Consider the following 21,413-nt stretch of genomic DNA (forward strand, 5'->3'; position numbering starts at 1 on the left):
CTCAACACAATGGCTTCTTTGCCTGGCATCTCTACCTCTCATTAGGCAGCCAGCATATCACAGCAGTGCTTCCCTCCCCAAATAACCCTGGAACAGAGACGCTGACACAACCATCAGCCCTCGCCAAGTACAGCAACATGAGGTACCATCTGCCCTAAGGAGGACCATCCCTAGAAACCTCAGAGACCCCTGGGTTGACCCTCACAGCAATGGGATTTTCACTCTTGCTCAATGTTGGGGATTTGAATATCTCTTAGGACAATCTTCCCTTCCCAAGTGGTTATGGATATCATACTCATAAAAGAAATCTTCTTTTGGACTATATTTTGCCTAAATCTGTGCATCCACAGTCTCTGTTTAATGACTAGATCATCAGACTGAGGTCACAGTGCTGGGTGATTTATTGGTGATGTTGCCAACTTCTACTGGCTCAGATGGTCTTGCTGAATAACCAGTATATGCTTTCATAGGTAGAGAGTAAGAGACTCTTCACTGCTTCCCCTTTCTCTATTAACCTGTAGGAATCATATTAGGGTCTTAAGCCTCTGATTGATGATCGGTTCATTGATTGTCTGTGAGAGGTGAACTCAACCCATCCACTCTTCCTCAGTGTTAGTTTAGGTGGAGAACGACAGCAGCCCTCTGAAATGAGAGCCCTTGTAAAGTAACCATAAAGTGGAAAGGATCAGAGGCACCTGTGGAATTTTCATCCTTAAATTTTTCAGCAATGAATATTGCAATTTAAGCACTCTTTTAGTATTTTCAAGAAAAACAGTAAAAGTAGACTGTTACAATTAGTTCTTCCAATTAGATATTCAAGGAAAGCATAAAAATAAATGAAGTGTTATCTGTTTGCTGACTTGTATCTTTCCACAGTCCTTTTCCAATGGAATTTACTTAGCCTAAAAATGGAAATTAATTTTGCATGATAACTTGAGTTTCTGTCTGTTCTGGAGATGGGGTAGCTACTGAATGATATCTTGCTTTATTATCTGTTGGTCTTGGCAGCCCCTTTCTCTTCCACAGCACTTTCCCAGAATGGTTCAGTAAAACCAAATGCAATCTTTGGAGAACTTTGGTTCCTTGTGGCTGAGATAAATATATGTCAACTTAAAGTGGGTTTTGTTTCCCTCCATGAATGGATTCTTAGAGAATTGCCATTGTGAAAAGAACTGAGAAGTTGAAGTGTGATAGAATGAAGTTTCCCTAAACGGTTATGGTTTGAAGCTTCAGTACATTGAGTGATTGTTCTAAGATAGGTCCTTCTTGTCAAAGGGTTTGCTACTGGTTCATATCCAAACTGAAGATGAGGGGAGCAGTTGTAAACTGCAGGTTCAGTTGGAACATAGTTGGGAGAAAGTCTCCATTCTGGCCCTCATCCCTTGTTTGAAGTGCAGATGGGAGCTGGTAGATCTGGGCAGCATGGCGTGGGATGGGGTATGCAGTAGGATCTAGGGGGTTTAGAGTAGCCATCCTATTCCTGTTGCACTTTTGAAACCTCTGAGTCTATGACTGCCTCATACAAGTGTATGTTATAAAACAGATGAACAACTAGATCCCTAACCAATCAGAAAGGGAACATTATCCTAAGAGATTCACAAACACAGAAGGTTAGTGGAACCATAACTTTTAGAAGTGCAGTATTCAGAGCTCAGCATGGAAATAGCTGGAATAAAGTGAGTTTTGAATGCCGACAACTGCTTTATTTTCATACCAGCTAATGAGTTAATGTGCCTCACATCCTCTAACCTTTCTGGAATGGTGAACAAATGGAGAGATGTGCTGAGTAAGTGGTGGAAGACAACATGAGCCCGAAGGCAATTAGCTGGAATTTAAAGGAATAAACCATGTGTTTATGATTAAACTAGTAAAAGCTTGTATGTAAATCTAATTGGTAATGCTTTATCTAAAGAGAAGTGATAAAATCCCTAATGTTTTCCTTGATCTCTCAAACTGTCTTTAAAATGGAAAATGACTTCAGAAATTGAATTAGCGTGAGAGGAAAAGGAAGAATGATGTTAGTGTGTGTGTTTCTGAGTTGAAGCTTCTGATGTGGAGCAGTGTTAATGGAAGCATCAGAGACAAATTTGAAGGATAAATTAATGTATTTCATTACAAGAGGAGCAAGTGTTGTGTGAGAAGGCTCAGGGGCTTTGGGTAAGCAGGGCTAAATACTGGTTTTTGCTTCTTTAACAAGATAACCATTTGCATCTATGTCTGGAAATAAGTAACATGATTGTTAGGCAGCAAAATGCTGTTTTTATTATTATTCAGTGATGTCAATCCAAACTAGATGACTATGATCCATGGAATCTTCAAGGAAAACCAAATGTTTTTTTAAATAAAGTAATGGAGTTAGGATTTGCACATCTGTTCTTAAAAATCTGTTTTTTATAATATGGAACATATGTTAATCACTCCATCTTTTATTAAACTGAGGGAAAATTCTTGTCCAGTGGATTAATTCTAGATCCCAGGAATGTGGAACAGTGGAGAAGAGCAGATTGAGACAAATGCCCATTTGTCTCACCTCTTACCCACAAAACAGTGGTTTCTAAACTGCTGGTTGTGACCCTTTCGAGAATAATCAAATCAAGCTAGTGGGTTGTGACTAGCATTTTAAAAGAGGAAATGGAATAGAAAATATCACAGTACATTGACTCTAGTGAAAAGTCAGTACTGTTCTGCAGACTTTGTATTAACCCTGTGTGTGTGTGTCCACGCAGGTGTAAGTAGTCAGGATGGAAGACGGGATTTTTCTATTTTCTAGAGCCTCAGCTTCGGAGGCTGCTTTAGGCTTGGGTAGGCCAGAAACTTGCCTGGAGAATCCCAGGGACGGGGGAGCCTGGTGGGCTGCCGTCTATGGGGTCACACAGAGTCGGACACGACTGAAGTGACTTAGCAGCAGCAGCAGGCCAGAAAACCCTACCACTGTTTGGAGAAGTAAGGCTGACTAGTCCAGGGTAGGGTCCTGGGTCTGACTCAGAGGGCTTCCATACCACCACAGCTTTCTGATCCCTTATTTGGAAGCTACATTATACCTGCAGGTTCAGCTGCCTGCACTTGTCTGTCCCCCCACAGGTGAAGAAATGCTTTCATTTATCATAGTGCTCCGAAGTGTTTCCTGCTCTCCCCTTGACCTGCACTGACCCAGGAACTAGATACGTTTGTCATGTATGTATGTGTGTGTGTTCAGTTGCTCAGGTGTGTCCGACTCTTTGTGACCCCACAGACTGCAGCCCACCAGGCCCCTCTGTCAGTGGGATTCTCCAGGCAAGAATACTGGAGTGGGTTGCCATTTCCTACTCCAGGAGTTGTCATCTAAAAAAGAAGCACAATTCTCTAGCTCTTTTTTCTTTTTAGTTTTTGGATAGCTTTTGGAGAAATAGTTCATATACAATACCATATAATTCACCCACTTAAGGTATGAAAATCATGTCTTTAGGATATTCACAGAGTTGGGCAAGCATCACCACGATCGATTTTGGAACATTTTTACCATCTCAAAAGGAAGTCCCTATCCTCTAGCTATCATGGGTTCCCCAGTTTTCTCTTGGGTTGATGTTGCTGACTCAGCAAAAGCTTTGAGGAACAAGGTGAGTTTCATTATCTAGGTTGACTCAGTTTATTGTATAGAAATACATTTAGAAACTGTATATGTCACTATACTAATGTATTATTGTATCAAACACTGATGAAGTAGGAAACCTGATATTTTCCCCACACTCCTCTGTGGTCATGTGGTGTACGCCACACTCTTCTTTATTTTTTAAATGCCCTTGGTGTATCATAGACAGCCCACTTCAGTTAGGGCCCTGAAACCTCTTAGTCTCTCTTCCTGCCCTCTGCACCCTCCAACCCACTTCTCACAAACTCCAGGTGGCTTTTTTAGATTCCAAGGGGTTTTTGTTTGCCCCCACTTTGCCACCACTGTATCTTAGCTGCTCCCTGTGCCTGGAATGCTCTCTGTCTCACTGTCCTTCTGAAGGACTGTTCTCTAAGAGAATTCCCAGGTTTGCCACCTGTGCTAGTCTTCTTTAATCTCCTAAGCACAATTAGGTGTTCCTACCTCTCTCTTCCCTTAACAGTTCATACCAGTTTATTATAACTGAATAAATGTATTTGTTGGTGTCCCATGCTAGATGGCAAGGAATAAACTTGTAGATTGCTTTCTTTTTTCAGTTGAGTTCAGTCGCTCAGTCATATCCGATTGTGACCCCATGGACTGCGGCACGCCAGGCTTGCCTGTCCATCACCGACTCCCAGAGCTTGCTCAAGCTCATGTCCATTGAGTCAGTTAACCTATTAGAAACAGTGTTGTGAAGAACATTTTCCCTTGTACATGAATCTCTGTACATTTCCACCTGTCTCCTTAGGCTAGATTCCTAGAATGTCCATGTCATTTTTTTCTCATACTTAAAAAAATATCCAGATAAATAGGTTGGGATCAAGATTGTGAAGTGGCTTGAATATGAGATTGAAGTAATTTCAAGCATTAAAGCTTGTTTATGGGGATGTTACTTATGCCAGTTTGCTAAGGCTTCTGTTACAAAGTGTCACCAACCAGATGGCTTAAAAAACAAGTGATTGTCTCAGTGCTCTGGAGGAAAGAAGTCCAACATCTGGGTGTTGGCCTGGTTGGTTCCTTTTGAGGACTTCAAGAGAAAGGTCTGTTCTGGGCCTCCTCCTGGGCTGCTTCATGGCCTTCTCCCATGTATGTGCCTGCATCTGTAACTTCCCCTTTTGGTGGGAGGAAGGGATAGTGAGAGAATTTGGGACTGACATACATATACTGCTATACTTAAAATGGATAACCAATAGAGACCTACTGTATAGCACAAGGAACTCTGCACAATATTATGTAGCAACCTAAATGGGAAAAGAATTTAAGAATAGATACATGTATATGTATAACTGAACCACTTTGCTGTATACCTGAAACTATCACAACGCTTGTTAACTGACTGTACTTCAATATAAAATAAGTTAAAAAAATCCCCCCTATTTCCCCTTTTGTAGAGACAGCAGTCAATTGGATTAGGGGGTCTCCCTACTCTAGTATGACCTCAGCTTAATTAATTATGTCTGTAATGACCTTATTTTTGAATGAGGTCACATTCTGAGGTTCTATGGGGTTAGGATTTCAACATTTAAATTAGGGGAAACACAATTCAACTCATACATTGATACAAATTGAATTTATATTTTGTTTGGGGAAGTGTGATATATTTATAATACTGGAATTTTTCTAATCAGGAACAAGATGTATTGCTCTTTTTATTGAAGTCCTGTTAACATGTTGTATCAATTACTTTCTATAGATTTATTTGACTTGAGGCACTTAGAAAATTACAGTATTTGGGAAGTAACATCAGAATACGAATACTGGGTGAACTGTATTAGGAAAATTAGGTAGATATGAGAATTAAGTGAGGTACCTAGCAGATTGTTGGCACTTCATAAATGTCCATGGAACAAATTTGCTGGAGGGAGTAAAATCGTAAGGCAGAAAATTTAATTTTGCAATGTAAAAATTGTGGGAAATGTTGCTGTATAATCTAGGGGTACTTGCATATTTGAAATAGTCTAAAATTGTCCTTGATCAGAATAGGCTGAGAGTTAAATGGGGTAATCTACTTTGTGTGTATAGTTTATCATAGAATAAGCTAGTAGTATACTAGTAGAATACTAGTTTATCATAGTATAGGAGGTGAAATATTATTATGAGGAAAGAGTTCACAGAAACTCATTCCCACATAGCGTCTCCTTTCCCTTCTCATGTTAGTCTTTAGAAGTACAGGTAACTGAAAATTATTTATATTACATGGGGAAAAAAGAAATAGCTTCAAAAGGTATTTTTAGAACATTTGTTTTCATGGTCAAAAGAAAACTTCCTGTTCTATACCCTATTGTCTTTCCAAGTCCTGGGAGTTTTTCTTCCTCCTGGGTCTTTCCCTTCCCAATCAAGGGCTGGTTCAGGAATATTTGAAGATTGGCCTGTTGTATCAGCTTGCGACATTTCATGCTTCATCTCAAATCCTGTAGCTGAAAGCAGAAATATTTTAAGTTTTGAAAGCATGAAAAAGCTTTGCATGGCACAGACCTGCAGTTCCTGGTTTCAAAGAACTGCCTTGAAATTGGCTGCCTTATTACAGTGCTCACTTCAAGCTTCTACATTTTGGGTGGCGCTGCACATTCAATTATTACACTGTTGGCTTTTCTTTCTTCTTTTTATGATGCACAAAGATTCATCTCTTGAGCTAAGTTCCACCCACCCCATCCTCTTCCTTTGGCTTAGGCCATGTTCCTTGAGGGAGTCTTCACTTCCACTATGCTTCCTCATAAGCCCTAGGACAGGCTTTCTGCACAAAGTCTTTTATTTTCTCTATCATAAGACAACCCAGCCCCTGCCTGGTTCCTCCTCTAGGCTCAAGATCTCAACTACAGAACCCCCATCCCTCCAGTACAGAAAAAACTGCAAAGAGGCAAAATGTGCTTTTGCTGCCATGGCAACCACCGCCTGCTACTTCTTAGCTCCTTTTTGAAGTTATTTCCTTGTTGTGAAGGCTAATTTGCATCAAGTTATCAAATAGCTGGTCTCAATGCCTTCACTGTTCCCAGTCTTCATTTGAAGGCTTCTCTTGCTTCCTTTCAGAACCTTTACTATAGCTGTTTAGTGCATAGATTTCTTCACTGCAGATAACCTAGAATATTTCCCCTGCTGATGCCCTCTAGAGCATTTCATAGACAGACTTATAAGTCCCTCCGTGTGAGGTGGTACATTAGCTTGCTATGCTGACTCTCAGTTTGAAAATATGTCTTGGATGATGAATTGGCTGTGAATCTGAAATAGGGTATTATCTTCCAGAGTTCAGACTTAACACATGGTAGCTCACTTTGGGCCATGGTGAAGGCAAAAATTCTTTACTCCTCCTAACAATGGTTGACCTACAAACAGCTCTCAGGGACTGCTTGAATTCCTACCATTAGTATGGATGGAGATGTCCAGAAGACCGTGGGAAAACAGAACCGAGCAATGAGGGGAGCACACAGATGGCTTCCAGTGATGTGACCAGGAATTTGAGGTGGAATTTTGGGCGGTCATTGAGCAAGAATCCTGAAGTCTTTGAGGTGATGTGGTTCCTGAATCCCTTTCCTAAGTTTTGCCCCAAGTAGATTTCTCACTTCACTATAAATATCTTCAGGGTTGTTTGGGAAAGTCACTCTGTTTTGGGAATACCATTTCAACCTTACCCATCTCCTACTTCAGTAGCTTTTTCATATTACGACTGACTTTCTAAGGGCAGCCATTATGTCAGCTTATCACTGGGTTTTCCAACCATTTAGATTCCCTGGATTGTATATAAACATTTGCATCTGTTGCACAGTTAGGAGACAGTAGTAGAAAGGAGTGATATGCTCAAACAAAGCCATGGAGGCAAGCATCCAAGAAACGCTCATATGTTGATTTGCTGACTCTTCAACAGACTTTTGAGGACTGATAAGTTGTGGGGCATAGTGTAGATGCTGAGGACTCAGAGATGATAGGTGTTGTCCTGGTTTCAAGAGCAGGGAAGGGAGTACATATATCTAAAACCCATTCTATACCTCTCCCCAATTATACTCTTTGCATATTTAGAAGCAACCACTAGCCTGATTTTGTTTTATCATTCCCATGTACACTTTTATATTTTCCCCATATATGTGTATCCATAAACTATGTATAATATTGTTTTGCATCTTTTTGAACTGTATAGAATTAGTATCACACTGATTGAATCATTCTGTAACCAGTTTTCTTTGCCTTGAGATTTATTTGTGTAATTCTAATTCATCATTTTGCTCCTGAATTTTGTTATACGAAAGAAGCATTGTTTGTTCATACCATCTGTTAATAAACACTTGGTGGTACTGGTTTAGTCACTAAGTCATGTCCAGCTCTTGTGACCCTATGGACTGTACCCCGCCAGGCTCCTCTGTCCATGGGGATTTTCCAGGCAAGAATACTGAAGTGGGTTGCTATTGCTTTCTCTAGGGGATCTTCCTGACCCAGGGATTGGCACCAGGTCTCCTGCACTGTAGGCAGATTCTTTACTGACTGAGCTACGAGTGAAGCCCAGTAAACACTTAGGATTTGTCAGTTTTTCACCGTGGCAAGTCTTGCTGGAGGGAACAATTTGCACATGTCCCGTACAAAGTTTCTCTAGATTTGTTTGTGTAATTGTTGAGTCCCGTGAGCTGTGTTATCTCCAGGCTTTCTAGATTTTCATCAGTTCGTTGCTTCTCAAACTGATTATGCCAACTGACTCTCCCACCAGCACTGAATTTGAGTTTCAGTTCGGTATATTTTCATTAACGATGGAGTCTGTTGTCTTTTTTAATGCTTGCCTTTATGATATTCTCATAGCTCCCTGAACTTTTGTCTTCTCATCACACTTGTCCTTGCCAGACTGTAGACTCTTAAGAGGCAGGGTCAGCACCTGTCCACCCTCGCATCCCCAGGAGTTATCTAAATCTGATTCCTGCATCCCTCTCTTGTACCACAAGGCCGATTTTAGATGCCATGTCTTCCTTGAGCCCTCAAAATAAGATGGCTCTTTCTTCTTTGGGGATGAGCCTGAAGCATTTTATTTGCATCTCTTTTATGTTTACCATAGTCTGACCCGACTTATATCTAAAGGTGTACTTTTCTGCTGCCCCTAACTGATAAACTAGCTCTTGGGGATAGAGAAAATCTTACTCATCTTTGCGGCACCCACAGTACCTGTGCCTTGTATGTTCTAGGTGCTCGGTAAATATTTGTGTATGTACTCCAGTGCCTGCTATGTTCTGGGAAATCACTCACACCCTTCCTACTTCACTGTATTGGATTTGGGATTGCCAACAAAAGATATGCTCTCACTGTGGGCTGTTGATCGGTGGCCAGGTGGTGTTCTAGAAGGACTGCAGAGACAAGAGGACTTCTCACGCCACACCTGCCCCAGTGCCGAGGTTACTAGTCTCTTTATCTTTGTCAGTAAAACGGAGAAAATGGTATCTCTTTGCTTTAATTTGCTTTGAACATTAGTTAAGTTGGACATCTTAGCATATATATATATTTTTCCCTTTGTAAGATTTCTGTTCATGTCCTTTTTTCTTTTCTCTTTTAGAGTGTCTTATTGTTTGTATGCCTTTTTCTAGGTATATTTGTGTAATTGTTGAGTACTTTTTCCCAAGTATATACTTGTTATTATTATTAATCACAGTATCACAGTATGACACACTGAACCATCCCTTCTGACCCTGGACAACACTTAAGCGCTACGTGAGTCACCAATGACTCTGTTGATAGTCACCCACTTTCTTCTTGCCCCAGTCCCTTCTGGCACTCTTAACCTGGTCATCTCCTACTCATCCTTCAGAGCTAAGTTTAAATACCATTGCTTTGGAGAGGCTTGTCCAATCCTGTCCTCCCAGCTCATGGAAATCACCCCCTTCCCCCACTGCCCTCTTCCATAATTGCCTTCATGCCCCCTTCATACCCTGACTGCTATTTGCAATTTATGCACGCTTAATGTTTTTACCCGCCGCTACAATATAAACTCCTTCAAGGTCTGGGACAGAGGCTGCTCGGTAAATAAGAGAGTGAGTCCATTTAACAGCCAACTGGTTCTCTTTAATCACTCCTTTATTCAGTTAAACCAAAATTAAATTTCCATTTCATCAGATGGTAGAGAAGTTGTTAAAGGCTTCCACTTGCATTCTTAAAAAATGGAAACGTTTGCTAAATGGAAACTAATAAAAATGGAGCTTTTTCCAATGGGCGGGTGATCAGGAGAGGGAGAATGTCCATCTGGAAGCAGAGCAGCCGAGTGTCTGGGAGTGGGCGTGGCCAGCTGTTCGCGCTGCGCTGAGCGTGCTGCGCCCCTCCTGGTATGTTTGCCCAGGAGGCTCCTCAGAAATCTGTCACATTTGAATAGCCCTCTGAGTGTGACTCCAGGTGGTGCGTCTAGTGGTAGTGCACATTTTACAGATATTTCTAAAAGATAAAGCCGAGACGTAAGCTATGCCAGGCACGTCCTCATTCCCAGCAGGCAATCTTCTAGGGAGTATTTGTGAATCTGATCTGATTATTAGGCTATTTTCACACATGGTAGATGTGCTTTAAGGGCAATTCTATGCTCAGTGGTGAGAAAATGGGAGATCCAAGTCCTGGCCTTCTCTAATTCTGCATCAGATGTTCTGATAGCACAGAAAACCTATTCCTGAGGGTTTTACAGCTGTGCGTGCACCTGTGCATGAGTGTGTTATGTGTGTGTGTGTGTGTGAGTGCGCATTCAAGGACATTGTCAAATTTAATGCAAACGCATTCGTTTAACTGGTTAGTTCGGGATTATTGACGTGAATACTGTAGATATAGCCATTAAATATACTGTATTTCTCCGTGGGCTTGACTATTGTAAATATTTACGTGCATTTTCTTTTCTAGAATACAATTTTCCCAATTTTGAAGGTAAACAATAGCTGGCTATTCTGAGATGAACAAAGGGGAGACTGCTATCAATTATAGTGTTTAAAAGTATGGCTTTAGAAAAAAGGATGACTTGTTCTTTAATGTATCAAACAATATTGTGAGCAAATTCTAGTTGACCACATCTGGGTGTGTCCCCTTTGCCCCTAAAAGGAGAAGAGTGAGCCAGGAATGAGGAGGTTGGACCAGTGGGTTGTGTGGATTGGAGAGAGAGACACTGCTAGAATTGGTCCTTAGAACTGGGCCTGGGGACTTGGAGAGGACATGGCTTTAGTCCAGTTGTGTGCAAGGTCAGCTGCATGTGATCTTCAGTTATTATTTTAAATCACCTTCTGAGAATGTAGCTTAAACTCGCATGCATTTCCAAGTGGTTGGCATTGTCTATTTAGTCTTCTTTTAGATTTGTTTCATACCCTGCCTAAAATGATTTTTAGCAAGCAAGCAAACAGCCATCCTGCACACATGCTGGTAAGGACTTCTGCGTTTGGTTGCTTTGACTCAGTACACAGATACATTTAACGCTCCAAGTTTGATGAATTATTTAAGCCCTACATTGTTAACTGCTGTGGTTACTCTAGAATGCCAAGAGTTTTGTTAATCATTTTGGCTACGTTAACCTGTTCCTAAGGATGGACTCGGGCTTCAGACACCATATCCAGTGGTGGTGGTTTCTGACTTGACCCTAAAGATTTAGAAAGTCCTTGTTCATTTATACCTATTAATATAATTACTTATCCAGTTGGTGAGTTCATATTTTAACATTCCTTTTGATTTATAATGCTGTGTTTAATTTCTGCTATACAGAAAAGTGACTATTTATACATATATATGTGTATATATTGGAGAAGGAAATGGCAACCCACTGCGGTATTCTTGTCTGGAGAATCCCATGGGCACAGGAGCCTGTCAGGCTACAGTCCATGGGGTTGCAAGAGTCGGACATGACTTAGCGACTGAATCACCACCGTGTGTGTGTGTGTGTGTGTGTGTGTGTATAAATTCTTTTTCATATTCGTTTCCATTCTGGTTTATCATAGCATATTGAATATGTTCCCAATATTTAAAACTTATTACTTTTTAAAGGACTTTTTATTTTGTATTGGAGTATAGTCAATTAACAATGTTGTGATAGTTTTAGGTAGACAGCAAGGGGATTCAGCCATACATATACATGTATCCATTCTTCCCTAAACTCCTCTCCCATCCAGGCTACCACATAATATTAAACAGGGTTCCCGTGCTATGCAATACGTCCTTTTGTTTTTTAAATATTCCTTTATTTCTGTTTTTATTTAGTTCCCGGATCTGAGACACCTGTCTTTTTGTTTTACCTGCATGAGTTTGGGTTTTTATGATATTGATGGAATAGCTAGCTCAGTATCTTTTATTACAGTAATGATTTTGTCAGTAAAAATATTTGATCCATTAGAGTTATAAAACTTATGACTCAGTAGCAGCATAGCTTTATCAGGTATTATTTTGGAACATGATTGTGTTTATATTTTTCATACAGCTTATTATTAATGTTTGTTTTAGGGCTCATACCATATCATTTTATTAATAGAGAAAATGAACAATCCAGTTGGATTCTCTGTTTTTGTAGTCTTCAGAAATCTATACTACTCTGATGCATTTTTCTAATTTCTCTTATTATATTCATTTGATTTGGGGAGAGAGGGATGATGTTTTCTTGCACAAAAGAGCAACCACAAATTTCCCAGGTGCAGCAAGTAATACACGTTGTCGTCACTAATTAAACAAATAAAAAATGATCAGATTTAAATTTAAAATGATACCGTGCCCTGGACCACCTTCCTTGACCAATGTGGCAGTTTTGAGGAAGATTCACTAAGGTAGGGGCAGGTAGAAGACACTGCCTTTTTCAGTTAGCTGTTGCCACATAACATACCATCTGCTCTAGTTACTGTGCCGCCTCCACTAATTACCCCAAACTTTAGTGGCTGAAAACAATGATAGACTTTATTTCACTCATAGACCTGCAACTGGGTCAGAGTTCTGCAGGGGTAGCTTGTCTCTGTTCCATTCAGCATCTGCTGGGTCAGCTTAAGGGCTGGGGGCTGGAATGATCTGTGGCTCGCTTACTCACATGCTTCATGGATGATGCTGGAGGTCAATGGGACCTTGGGTAGGACTAACACCATAGTACCTACTTGTGGCCTCTCTGTGTGGCCTAGACTTCTCCACTACATATATGGGGGCTGGATTTCAAGGACAATGACAGTGTTCTGTAACTATGTAAGAAAGACATGCCAACCAGTACTCTGTCACTGATGCTCAGACCATCAGAGCTAGAGCACACAGAGGGAAAGGACCATTTGGAAACTGGTCACAGCAAACCTAAAAATCCAGAATTGATACATTAGTTAAATACAGGGAAAATGTGTCTTCTCTACAGGAGGCATGCTATATCAGATATAGTGGGTTTATTGGATACATAACTCAATTTAGACAAGCTTTTTGAAATATTTCAACTTTTCAACAGTCAATTTTATCTTGCTTTCACAGTCTCATTGACATTATTCTACTTACAATAAATTTGATTATTGTTTTATAGGTATAGACTATCTGTTTTCTGAAGGCCATAATAAAACCTAGAGGGAGATTATGGGATCTGAGATCTTTACCTCCATGACTTACGGAAATTAGGTGCATTTTAATCAGTTCCACCATAGCACTGGTTTGGGAGGTGATGTCATATTAGTAAGAACTAACATTTATTGAGCACTTAGTATATTCCAGGCACTATTGTATGTAAACACTTGGTATAAATAGCTCATTTATTTCTCCTGGTAGAACTATGAAGTCATTTTATCATTTTCATTTTAAAAGTGAGAAAACAGTAGCCCTAGTAGTTAAGTAAAAGTGCAAGTTGCTCAGTCATGTCTGACTCTTTGTGACCCCATGGGCTATACAGTCTATGGAATTCTCCAGGCCAGAATACTGGAGTGGGTAGCCTTTCCCTTCTCCAGGGGACCTTCCCAACCCAGGGATCGAACCCAGGTCTCCCACATTGCGGGCGGATTCTTTACCAGCTGAGCCACAAGGGAAGCCCATTAAGTAGCTCGTCTCAAATTATACAGATGTTAGGAGCTACAGCTGAGTTAAAACATAAGCAGTTTGACTGTAGAGTCTATTTCTCTGATGTGGTGAAAGTAGGAAGTTGGACAGAACCTAGGTCTTTGATTTCCATTTTTTTCCTGAGAAATCACATGATGCTGTATCTGTGAAGGCTTGTGTAAATGACCTAAACAAATATTTTGCAGATCATCTAAAAGTTCATTTGTAAATGTCACTCTTAGATGCTGATGAGAGATTTTTTTAAAAATCTTTAAAACACCATCTTTTCTCTCCAAAGACTTTGCAATTTTATAAAGGTACTATTAAGATAAGAACACGGCTAGAATATAAGCCAAACATTGGAGAAATAAATGAGAACTTATTAAGTGGGAAATTTCAGAGAAAGGTGAGATGATGGTGCTTTGGAAATGGTAGACATCACCTCTCTGTTAACAGAGAGGAGGTTTGGGCAGCAAGGGATGGATCTGAGTAACAAATGACTGGCACAGATGGAATTATAATGTTGTTTCCAAAGCACCAGTAATTATTATGCTGAAGTCAAATTGAATTTTGAATAGGCCTTGACAGGTACCTAAGGGATAGAATAGGGGTGGGAAAACACTAATCACATATGTAGGGAAAGCTGCATGTTGTCAGTCTGGATATGAATAAGGAGAAAGTAGGGCTGTGACTGGAAGGGTGATTAAAGCTGGGTGGCTGAGACTCTCTTCTGAAGAGCAGGCTGAGGAAATTGAACTTTTTCCTGAGACAATGGGGAGTGATTGACAGTGTCTGAATAGTGTACTAGAGAGGAAGGAATTTGTGTGACCTGATATGCACTCTTGAGACACGCTGAGTCACTTAGTTGCTATTTAACCTCATAAGCTGCTCTCTAAGCTTCACTGGACTCAGTTATAAAATGGGGATAAAAATATTGACCTCCTAGGGTTTTATAAGGAAAAAATGAACTATGATATGTCAAAACCCCAATGCTTGACATAAGCACTGTTTAAATGATGATTTCTGATGTACTTTTATATCGCATATTGTTTTGATGGTGAAGATGATTATGGCTGGTTTCATGATAACAATTATCAGAATAAATTAAAGAGGAGACTCGTCTGGATGGAGTATCAGTCTTTACTAAGGAAAACAAAACCCATATTGGATATTTTAACAGAGGGAATTTAATAGATGGATTGGTAATGGTTTAAGGGCTAAGAAGCCTAAACTGACAGTGAGCCAACCCAGAGATTAGTAATGGTAGGAAGGTGCTACTATTCCTAGAGCTGAAAGGATCCAGGGAGAAAATAGTGTGACCTGAGCCCAGAGAGGCTGCTCAGTGGGAGACAGAACTGTGATGAAGACTGCCAGTGAGAACTGGGACTCTGGAAGGGAGGGGACCACTGCTAGAAATGCCACCCGAGGCAACGCTAGGGATGGAGACGCTCCCTGACTTTTCTACTGCTCCTGCCCACTGTTCACCAAAGCTGCTCACTGACAACTTGCCTGAAAGCCAGTTGTCAGAGGCAGCTAGGAACTAGAAGTCCCCTGTGATGTAAAACAGAGACGGGGCTGGGCAGCAGGGAATGGATCTGAGAGGCAACAAATGACTGGCACATGTGGTATTATAATTGGCTATATCTATGCTGAGACAATGGGGAGTAATTAACAGTGTCCAATATGGTCGCCACGAGCCACATGTAACTGTTTACGTGAAATGAGATTTAAAATTCCTGTTCTTAGGTGCACTAGCTGTATTTTAGGTGCTTAATAGTCACATGGGGCTTGTGGCTACCATATTGGACAGTGCAGATATAGAATATCTCCATCATTGCAGAGGGCTCTCTTGGGAAGTGCTGGTATATAAGCTGTCGTTAAGATGTATTAGGGTGGTGTAAATAGAAAGGTAAATTTAGATTTGAGAGGCAGTGAAGGAATAAATTGAACAGACCTTATAAAATAATGGAATGATGAAGACTGGGGTGGAGGGTTGCAGAGAGAAGACAGGTACTGACATTTATCTCTGTGGCAAAGCTACTAGTAGTAGTTTTAGAAGTGACAGGAAAACCAGGAGAAGGATCTGCTTTGGAAGGAGAGATGCTAAACTTGTTGCTATCCAGAAAGCTATGTATGTGAAGCTATCTAGGCATCATATTGGGATCTTGTTAAGAGACTGGACTAGTAATATAAATTTGAAAGTTACTCTCAGTGAAGTGGTGGTTGAAGTTTTGGGAAGAGAGCCACCCACTAAATTGAGTTGTTTAAGGGTATAGGTGCAGAGTACCTGTGGTCCAAGCCTTGGCAAATCAGGAGATGGTGATTTCATCTAAAATTGTCAGTCATGCAGCCCAACTGCAAAGAAAGGTTAGCAAAGCTGAAACAGTAGTGATGGGTTAGGAGAACAGGGCAATTGGAGATCTCAATGGAAACAAAAAGTTGATCCAGTAGGTGGGAGGTAGTGTCAAGGATAAATGGAAAGCAGGGGAGCAGATGCTGCCATTAGGAAACATTCTGAGTTAGGGATCTGTTTGGAGATGCTACCCAGGGTGGGGTGCAGATGAGGTTTGAGGTGAGGGAGACATGGAATGGAGGAGACTTTCATTTGAAAAAGAAGAGATTTAAAGACTTACATCCTTTTTGAAGTTGAAATTACTGTGGATTGTTTCATTAAATAAATATTTTTGAGCTTTTGCTGTGTGACCAGCCCTGCAGTAGGCACTGGGCATAGCGAATGACAGTTCTAGCCCTGCCTCTTAAAGGGATGCATAGTCTAAACTAGAGGAAGAGTCTCTTTGGGGTAGGGGTGGGGTGGATCTTGTTTAAAACATTGGTGCAGGGTCCACCCCTAGAGGGTCTGAGAGATTCAGGGTTTGGAGACAGAGGAAATAGAGGGTGGGCTGTGAAGCAGCAGAACAGAGAGAGCAGAGGTAATTCTGGTCCTGTGGGGAAGATTGTCACAAACTCAGGTCTAGACCACAAAGCCTTCCAAGAAAGAGGTAGGACAGAGACAGAAGGCAGGTTGTTGACCCACATTGAGGCAGGAAGAAGGCCAGAGAGGCAGGCTTTTGTTTCTGGAGGAGTTTGCAGAGGTTGGTTGTTGTTCTTCAGTTGCTCAGTCACATCCATGGGGTCGACTCTTTGCAACCCAATGGACTGCAGCACACCAGGTTCCTCTATCCTCCACTATCTCCCGGAGTCTGCTCAAATTCATGTCCATTGAAGCAGTGATTCCATCCAACTGTCTCATCCTCTGCTGCCCTCTTCTTTTGCCTTCAATCTTTCCCAGCATCAGGGTCTTTTCCAGTGAGTCAGCTGTTCACATCACGTGGCCAAAGTATTGGAGTTTCAGCTTCAGCGTCAGTCCTTCCAGTGAATATTCGGGATTGATTTCCTTTAGAATAGACTAGTTTGATTTCCTTGCAGTCCAAGGGACTCTCAAGTGAAGTGCAGTGAAAGTGCTCAGTCATGTCCGACTCCTTGCAACCCCCTGGACTGTAGCCTACCAGGCTCCTCCAACCATGGGATTCTCCAGGCAAGAATACTGGAGTGGGTTGCCATTTCCTTCTCCAGGGGATCTTCCCAACCCAGGGATCGAACCCGGGTCTCCTACATTGGAGGCAGACGCTTTAACCTCTGAGCCACCAGGGATCTCCTTGCAGTCCAAGGGACTCTCAAGAGTCTTCTTCATCCAGCCCTAAAATTCTGTGAGTAATTTTTCTATCCATACCTGTAAAATTTTGTTTCAATTAATTAATTTATTACAGGTAGTCCTTATTGGTTATCTCTTCAATATAGTAGTGTGTACAAGTCCATCCCAAACTCTGAGGAGGCTCTACAAATAGCTGAGGAAAGAAGAGAGGCAAAAAGCAAGGGAAAAAGGGAAAGGTACACGCAACTAAATGCAAAGTTCCAGAGAATAGCAAGAAGAGACAAGAAGGCCTTCTTCAATGAACAATGCAAAGAAATAGAGGAAAATGACAGAAGGGGAAAGACTAGAGATGTCCTCAAGAAAATTGGAAATATCAAAGGAACATTTCAAATATCAAAGTAAATATGAAATATTTGGATGTTCAAAGAAACTGTCAAAGATAGGCACAATAAAGGGCAGAAATGGTAAAGACCTAACAAATGCAGAAGAGATCAAAAAGAGATGGCAAGAATCCACAGACGAACTGTACAAAAAAGATCTTAATGACCTGGATAACCAGTGTGGTCAGTCCAGAGCCAGACATTCTTGAGTGTGAAGTCAAGTGGGCCAAGTCAAGCACTGCTGCTAGTAAAGCTAGTGGAGGTGATGGAATTCCAGCAGAGCTGTTTAAAATCCTAAAAGATGATGCTATTAAAGGGCTGCACTCAGTTTGTCAGCAAATTTGGAAAACTCAGCAGTGGCCACAGGACTGGAAAAGGTCAGTCTTTACCCCAGTTCCCAAGAAGAGCTAAAGAATGTTCAAATTACCAGACAGTTACACTCATCTTCCATGCTAGTAAGGTTATGCTCGAAATCTTTCAAGCCTAGGCTTCAGCATTACGTGAACTGAGAAATTCCAGATGTTCAAGCTGGGTTTAGAAAGGGCAGAGAAACCAGAGATCAAATTGCCAACATTTTCTGGATCATAGAGAAAGCAAGGGAATTCCAGAAAAAACATCTACCTCTGTTTCATTGACAGTGCCAAAGCCTTCGACTGTGTGGATCATAACAAACTGTGGAAAACTCTTAAAGAGGTGGGACTACCAGGCCATCTTACCTGTCTCCTGAGAAACCTGTTTGTGGGACAAGAAGCAACATTTAGAATCTTATATGGAACAACTGACTGGTTTAGGAATGAGAAGGGAGTACGACAAGGCTGTTTACTGTCACCCTGCTTATTTAACGTATACGCAGAGCACGTCATGAGAAATGCTGGGCTGGTTGAGTTACACGCTGAAATCAAGATTGCCAGGAGAAATATTAACAACCTCAAAATGGCAGATGATACCATTTTAATGACAGAAATGGGTGATGAGGGTGAAAGAGGAGAGTGAAAAAGCCAACTTAAAACTCAATATTAAAAAATCTAAGATCATGGCATCTGGTCCCATCACTTCATGGCAAATAGAAGGGGAAAATGTGGAAGCAGTAACAGATTTCCTCTTCTTGAGCTCTAAAATCACTGTGGATGGTGACTGCAGCTATGAAACTAGAAGACAACTTCTTCGTGGCAGGAAAGTTATGACAAACCTAGCCAGTGTATTGAAAAACGAAGACATCACTTTACTGACAACAGTATGTATAGTCAAAGCTATGGTCATTCCAGTAGTCAGGTACAGTTGTGGGAGCAGGACCGTAAAGACAGCAGAGTGCCAAAAAACTGATGCTTTCGAACTGTGGTGCTGGAGAAGACTCTTGAGAGTCCCTTGGACAGCAAGGAGTTCAAGCCAGTCAGTCTTAAAGGAAATCAATCCTGAATACTTATGGAAGGACTGATGCTGAAGCTGAAGCTCTAATGCTTTGGCCACCTGATATGAACAACTGGCTCATTGGAAAAAGACCCTGATGATGGGGAAGACTGAAGGCAGAAGGAGGAGAGGGTGACAGAGGATGAGATGGCTGGATGGCATCACTGATTCAGTGGACATGAACTTGGGCAAACTCTGAGAGATGGTGAGGGATAGAGAAGCCTGGCATGCTGCAGTCCATGGGGGTTGCAAAGAGTTAGACACGACTTGCATTGTGTCTAGAGTTAGACATTGACATGTGTCAATCCCAAATTCCTAGACTGTCCTTCACCCCCACCTTCCCCCTCCCCGTGACTGTAAGTTCATTATCCAAGTCTGTGAGTTTATTTCCATTTTGTAGATAAGTTGATGAGTATCATTTTTTGAGGGGATTACACATATAGGTGATAGCATATGTCTTTCTTTCTCTGTCTGACTTACTTAGTATGATACTCTTGAAGTCCATCCATCTTGCTGCAAATGGCATTATTTCATTCTTTTTTATTGCTGAATACTATTCCGTCATATATACGTACCACATCTTCTTTATCCATTCATCTGTCAGTGGATATGTAGGCTACTTCCCTGTCTTGGCTATTGTAAATGGTGCTGCAGTGAATATTGGGGTACATGTATACTATCAAACAAGGTTTCTTTCTAGAAACATGTCCAAGAATGATTATTTATACCTTTGAGTTAATGTTTAGTAAAGGTAAATATTTCAGTCTACAGGGTGGACTTAAGGTGACTTGATCATGGCATTCAAAGCATTAGATGGTTATCACTTCAGATTTATGGTGACGTGAGAGGTTTCCCAGCAAGCTCTGTGCTTCTTGGAGCAGCTGCCAGCTTCCGGGAGCCCCAGCTTTGTTGGAGCACTGCTCACCATACACTCTAGTTCCGACTCAGTCTTTGAAAAGAGTGACCTGCCTTGGTCACAAGTTTTTCTGCCTGTTGGCCCTCTCTTGGTTCACTTGTGTGCTAATGTGAGTGGCTGAGAAGGTGTGTCCTTTGGTCTTTTCCTTTTTCTAGTTAAGCTTTTTATTTCACTTTGTGAGGTTGATGTTTACAGCCAAAGTGACTCTCAGGGTGGTGAGGAAATGCCTGCCTAGATGACCTTCCTGCTCTTCTGAGCTCCCTGAGGACCTGGATGCAGCAGGCACTGCCATTGGCTATTTGCAAATTAGTAGGTTTTGTTTTGTTTTTCTTCCAAACAAATCATTTCTGAATGGCCCTCTTGTTCCTAATTTCTTTTTGTTTGTTTAATGAACAAGATGCAATAATCTGGTTTGTTTATCATTCTGTGGAAATAGTAATGGTGAACATTTATATGGTGATTATTGTCTGCCAGGCCCTCTCCTAAACATGAGTACTTCCTAATTCATCGACTCTTCAGGAAAATCATTATGAATTGGGCACTGTTGTTATCTTTAACTCACAAACGAGGAAACTGAGGCAGGCAATGTTGAAGTATAACTCGCTCAGGGATGGGAAGTGGAGGAACAGGGTTTCAGCCCCTGGCAGTCTGACTTCAGAGTCCATGTTCTTGACTGCGTTTCTCTCGCCTGGAGCCTAGCAATGTTAGATGCAGTTTGTTTGGACTTATTTCTTTGTCTGCTTAAAATGACCAAAGAGATTTCACTTCATCTGATGCATAGTTCTATTGTGAGTTGCACAATTTTCACTGTCTTTTGCTTAAAAAACGAGGGAAAAGAAAAAAAACCATGAAAGAAAATTACAGATGTTTTTTAAGAATCTGAGGGTCTGTGGTCCTATTTCATTATATTTTTATCTAATCACATGAGACAGAAATATAGTCTTAGCTTATATATTTATTCCCTTAGGATGTCTATGACAAACCGAACAAAACTAGCAGAAAGGGGAGGCAGACCTTACCAGGGTTGCGTTTGGGGCTGGTGCCTGATTTCTGTTAGGTTCTGAAAAGCTTGGCAGTTTCGGAAGGGCTGGGAGGCCCTCAACATAATCTGGAATATTTTCTTTTGAGGACATAAGTTATGAAAGCCAGCAGCAAAGCATTAGCCCAAGAGGCATTTCCCCCTCACACACTGTCCCTTTGCTTTGCATGGAAATGATTACCATAGTTTGAAAACATAAAGGAGAGAAGTCCTCAGACCTAAGTAAGATCCTAATGAAATGAACGTGTACAGCCCCTGGCCGTTCATCAGGGCTGAGACCATGATTGATTGTTCTGCAGGTCTGTCTAAATCAGTAGCATGTTTTTGGACAGCATGCAGAAGACAAATCTATTTAACATTTTGGCCAGTGTTACCAAGGAGGCGGGGGTGGGGTGGGCTCCTGCTTCAGGTCTGTGCAGTTCTCTTTGTGT

The 21,413-nt window shown here is 41.2% G+C and overlaps 1 protein-coding gene and 1 non-coding gene across 22 annotated transcripts in view; one reads left to right on the forward strand and one right to left on the reverse strand.

Annotated features, from left to right (window-relative positions):
* The window catches only part of LIMCH1 (LIM and calponin homology domains 1), a 356,942-nt gene that overhangs the window by 93,610 nt on the left and 241,919 nt on the right, over positions 1-21,413 (forward strand). The gene's annotated exons all lie outside the window — the stretch shown is intronic.
* Positions 17,168-17,239, reverse strand: TRNAW-CCA. Its single transcript has one exon. It is a non-coding gene; the product is annotated as a tRNA-Trp (tRNA).

The sequence above is a fragment of the Oryx dammah genome, unplaced genomic scaffold (assembly GCF_014754425.2).
Source record: "Oryx dammah isolate SB20612 unplaced genomic scaffold, SCBI_Odam_1.1 HiC_scaffold_3, whole genome shotgun sequence".
Taxonomy (NCBI): Eukaryota; Metazoa; Chordata; class Mammalia; order Artiodactyla; family Bovidae; genus Oryx; species Oryx dammah.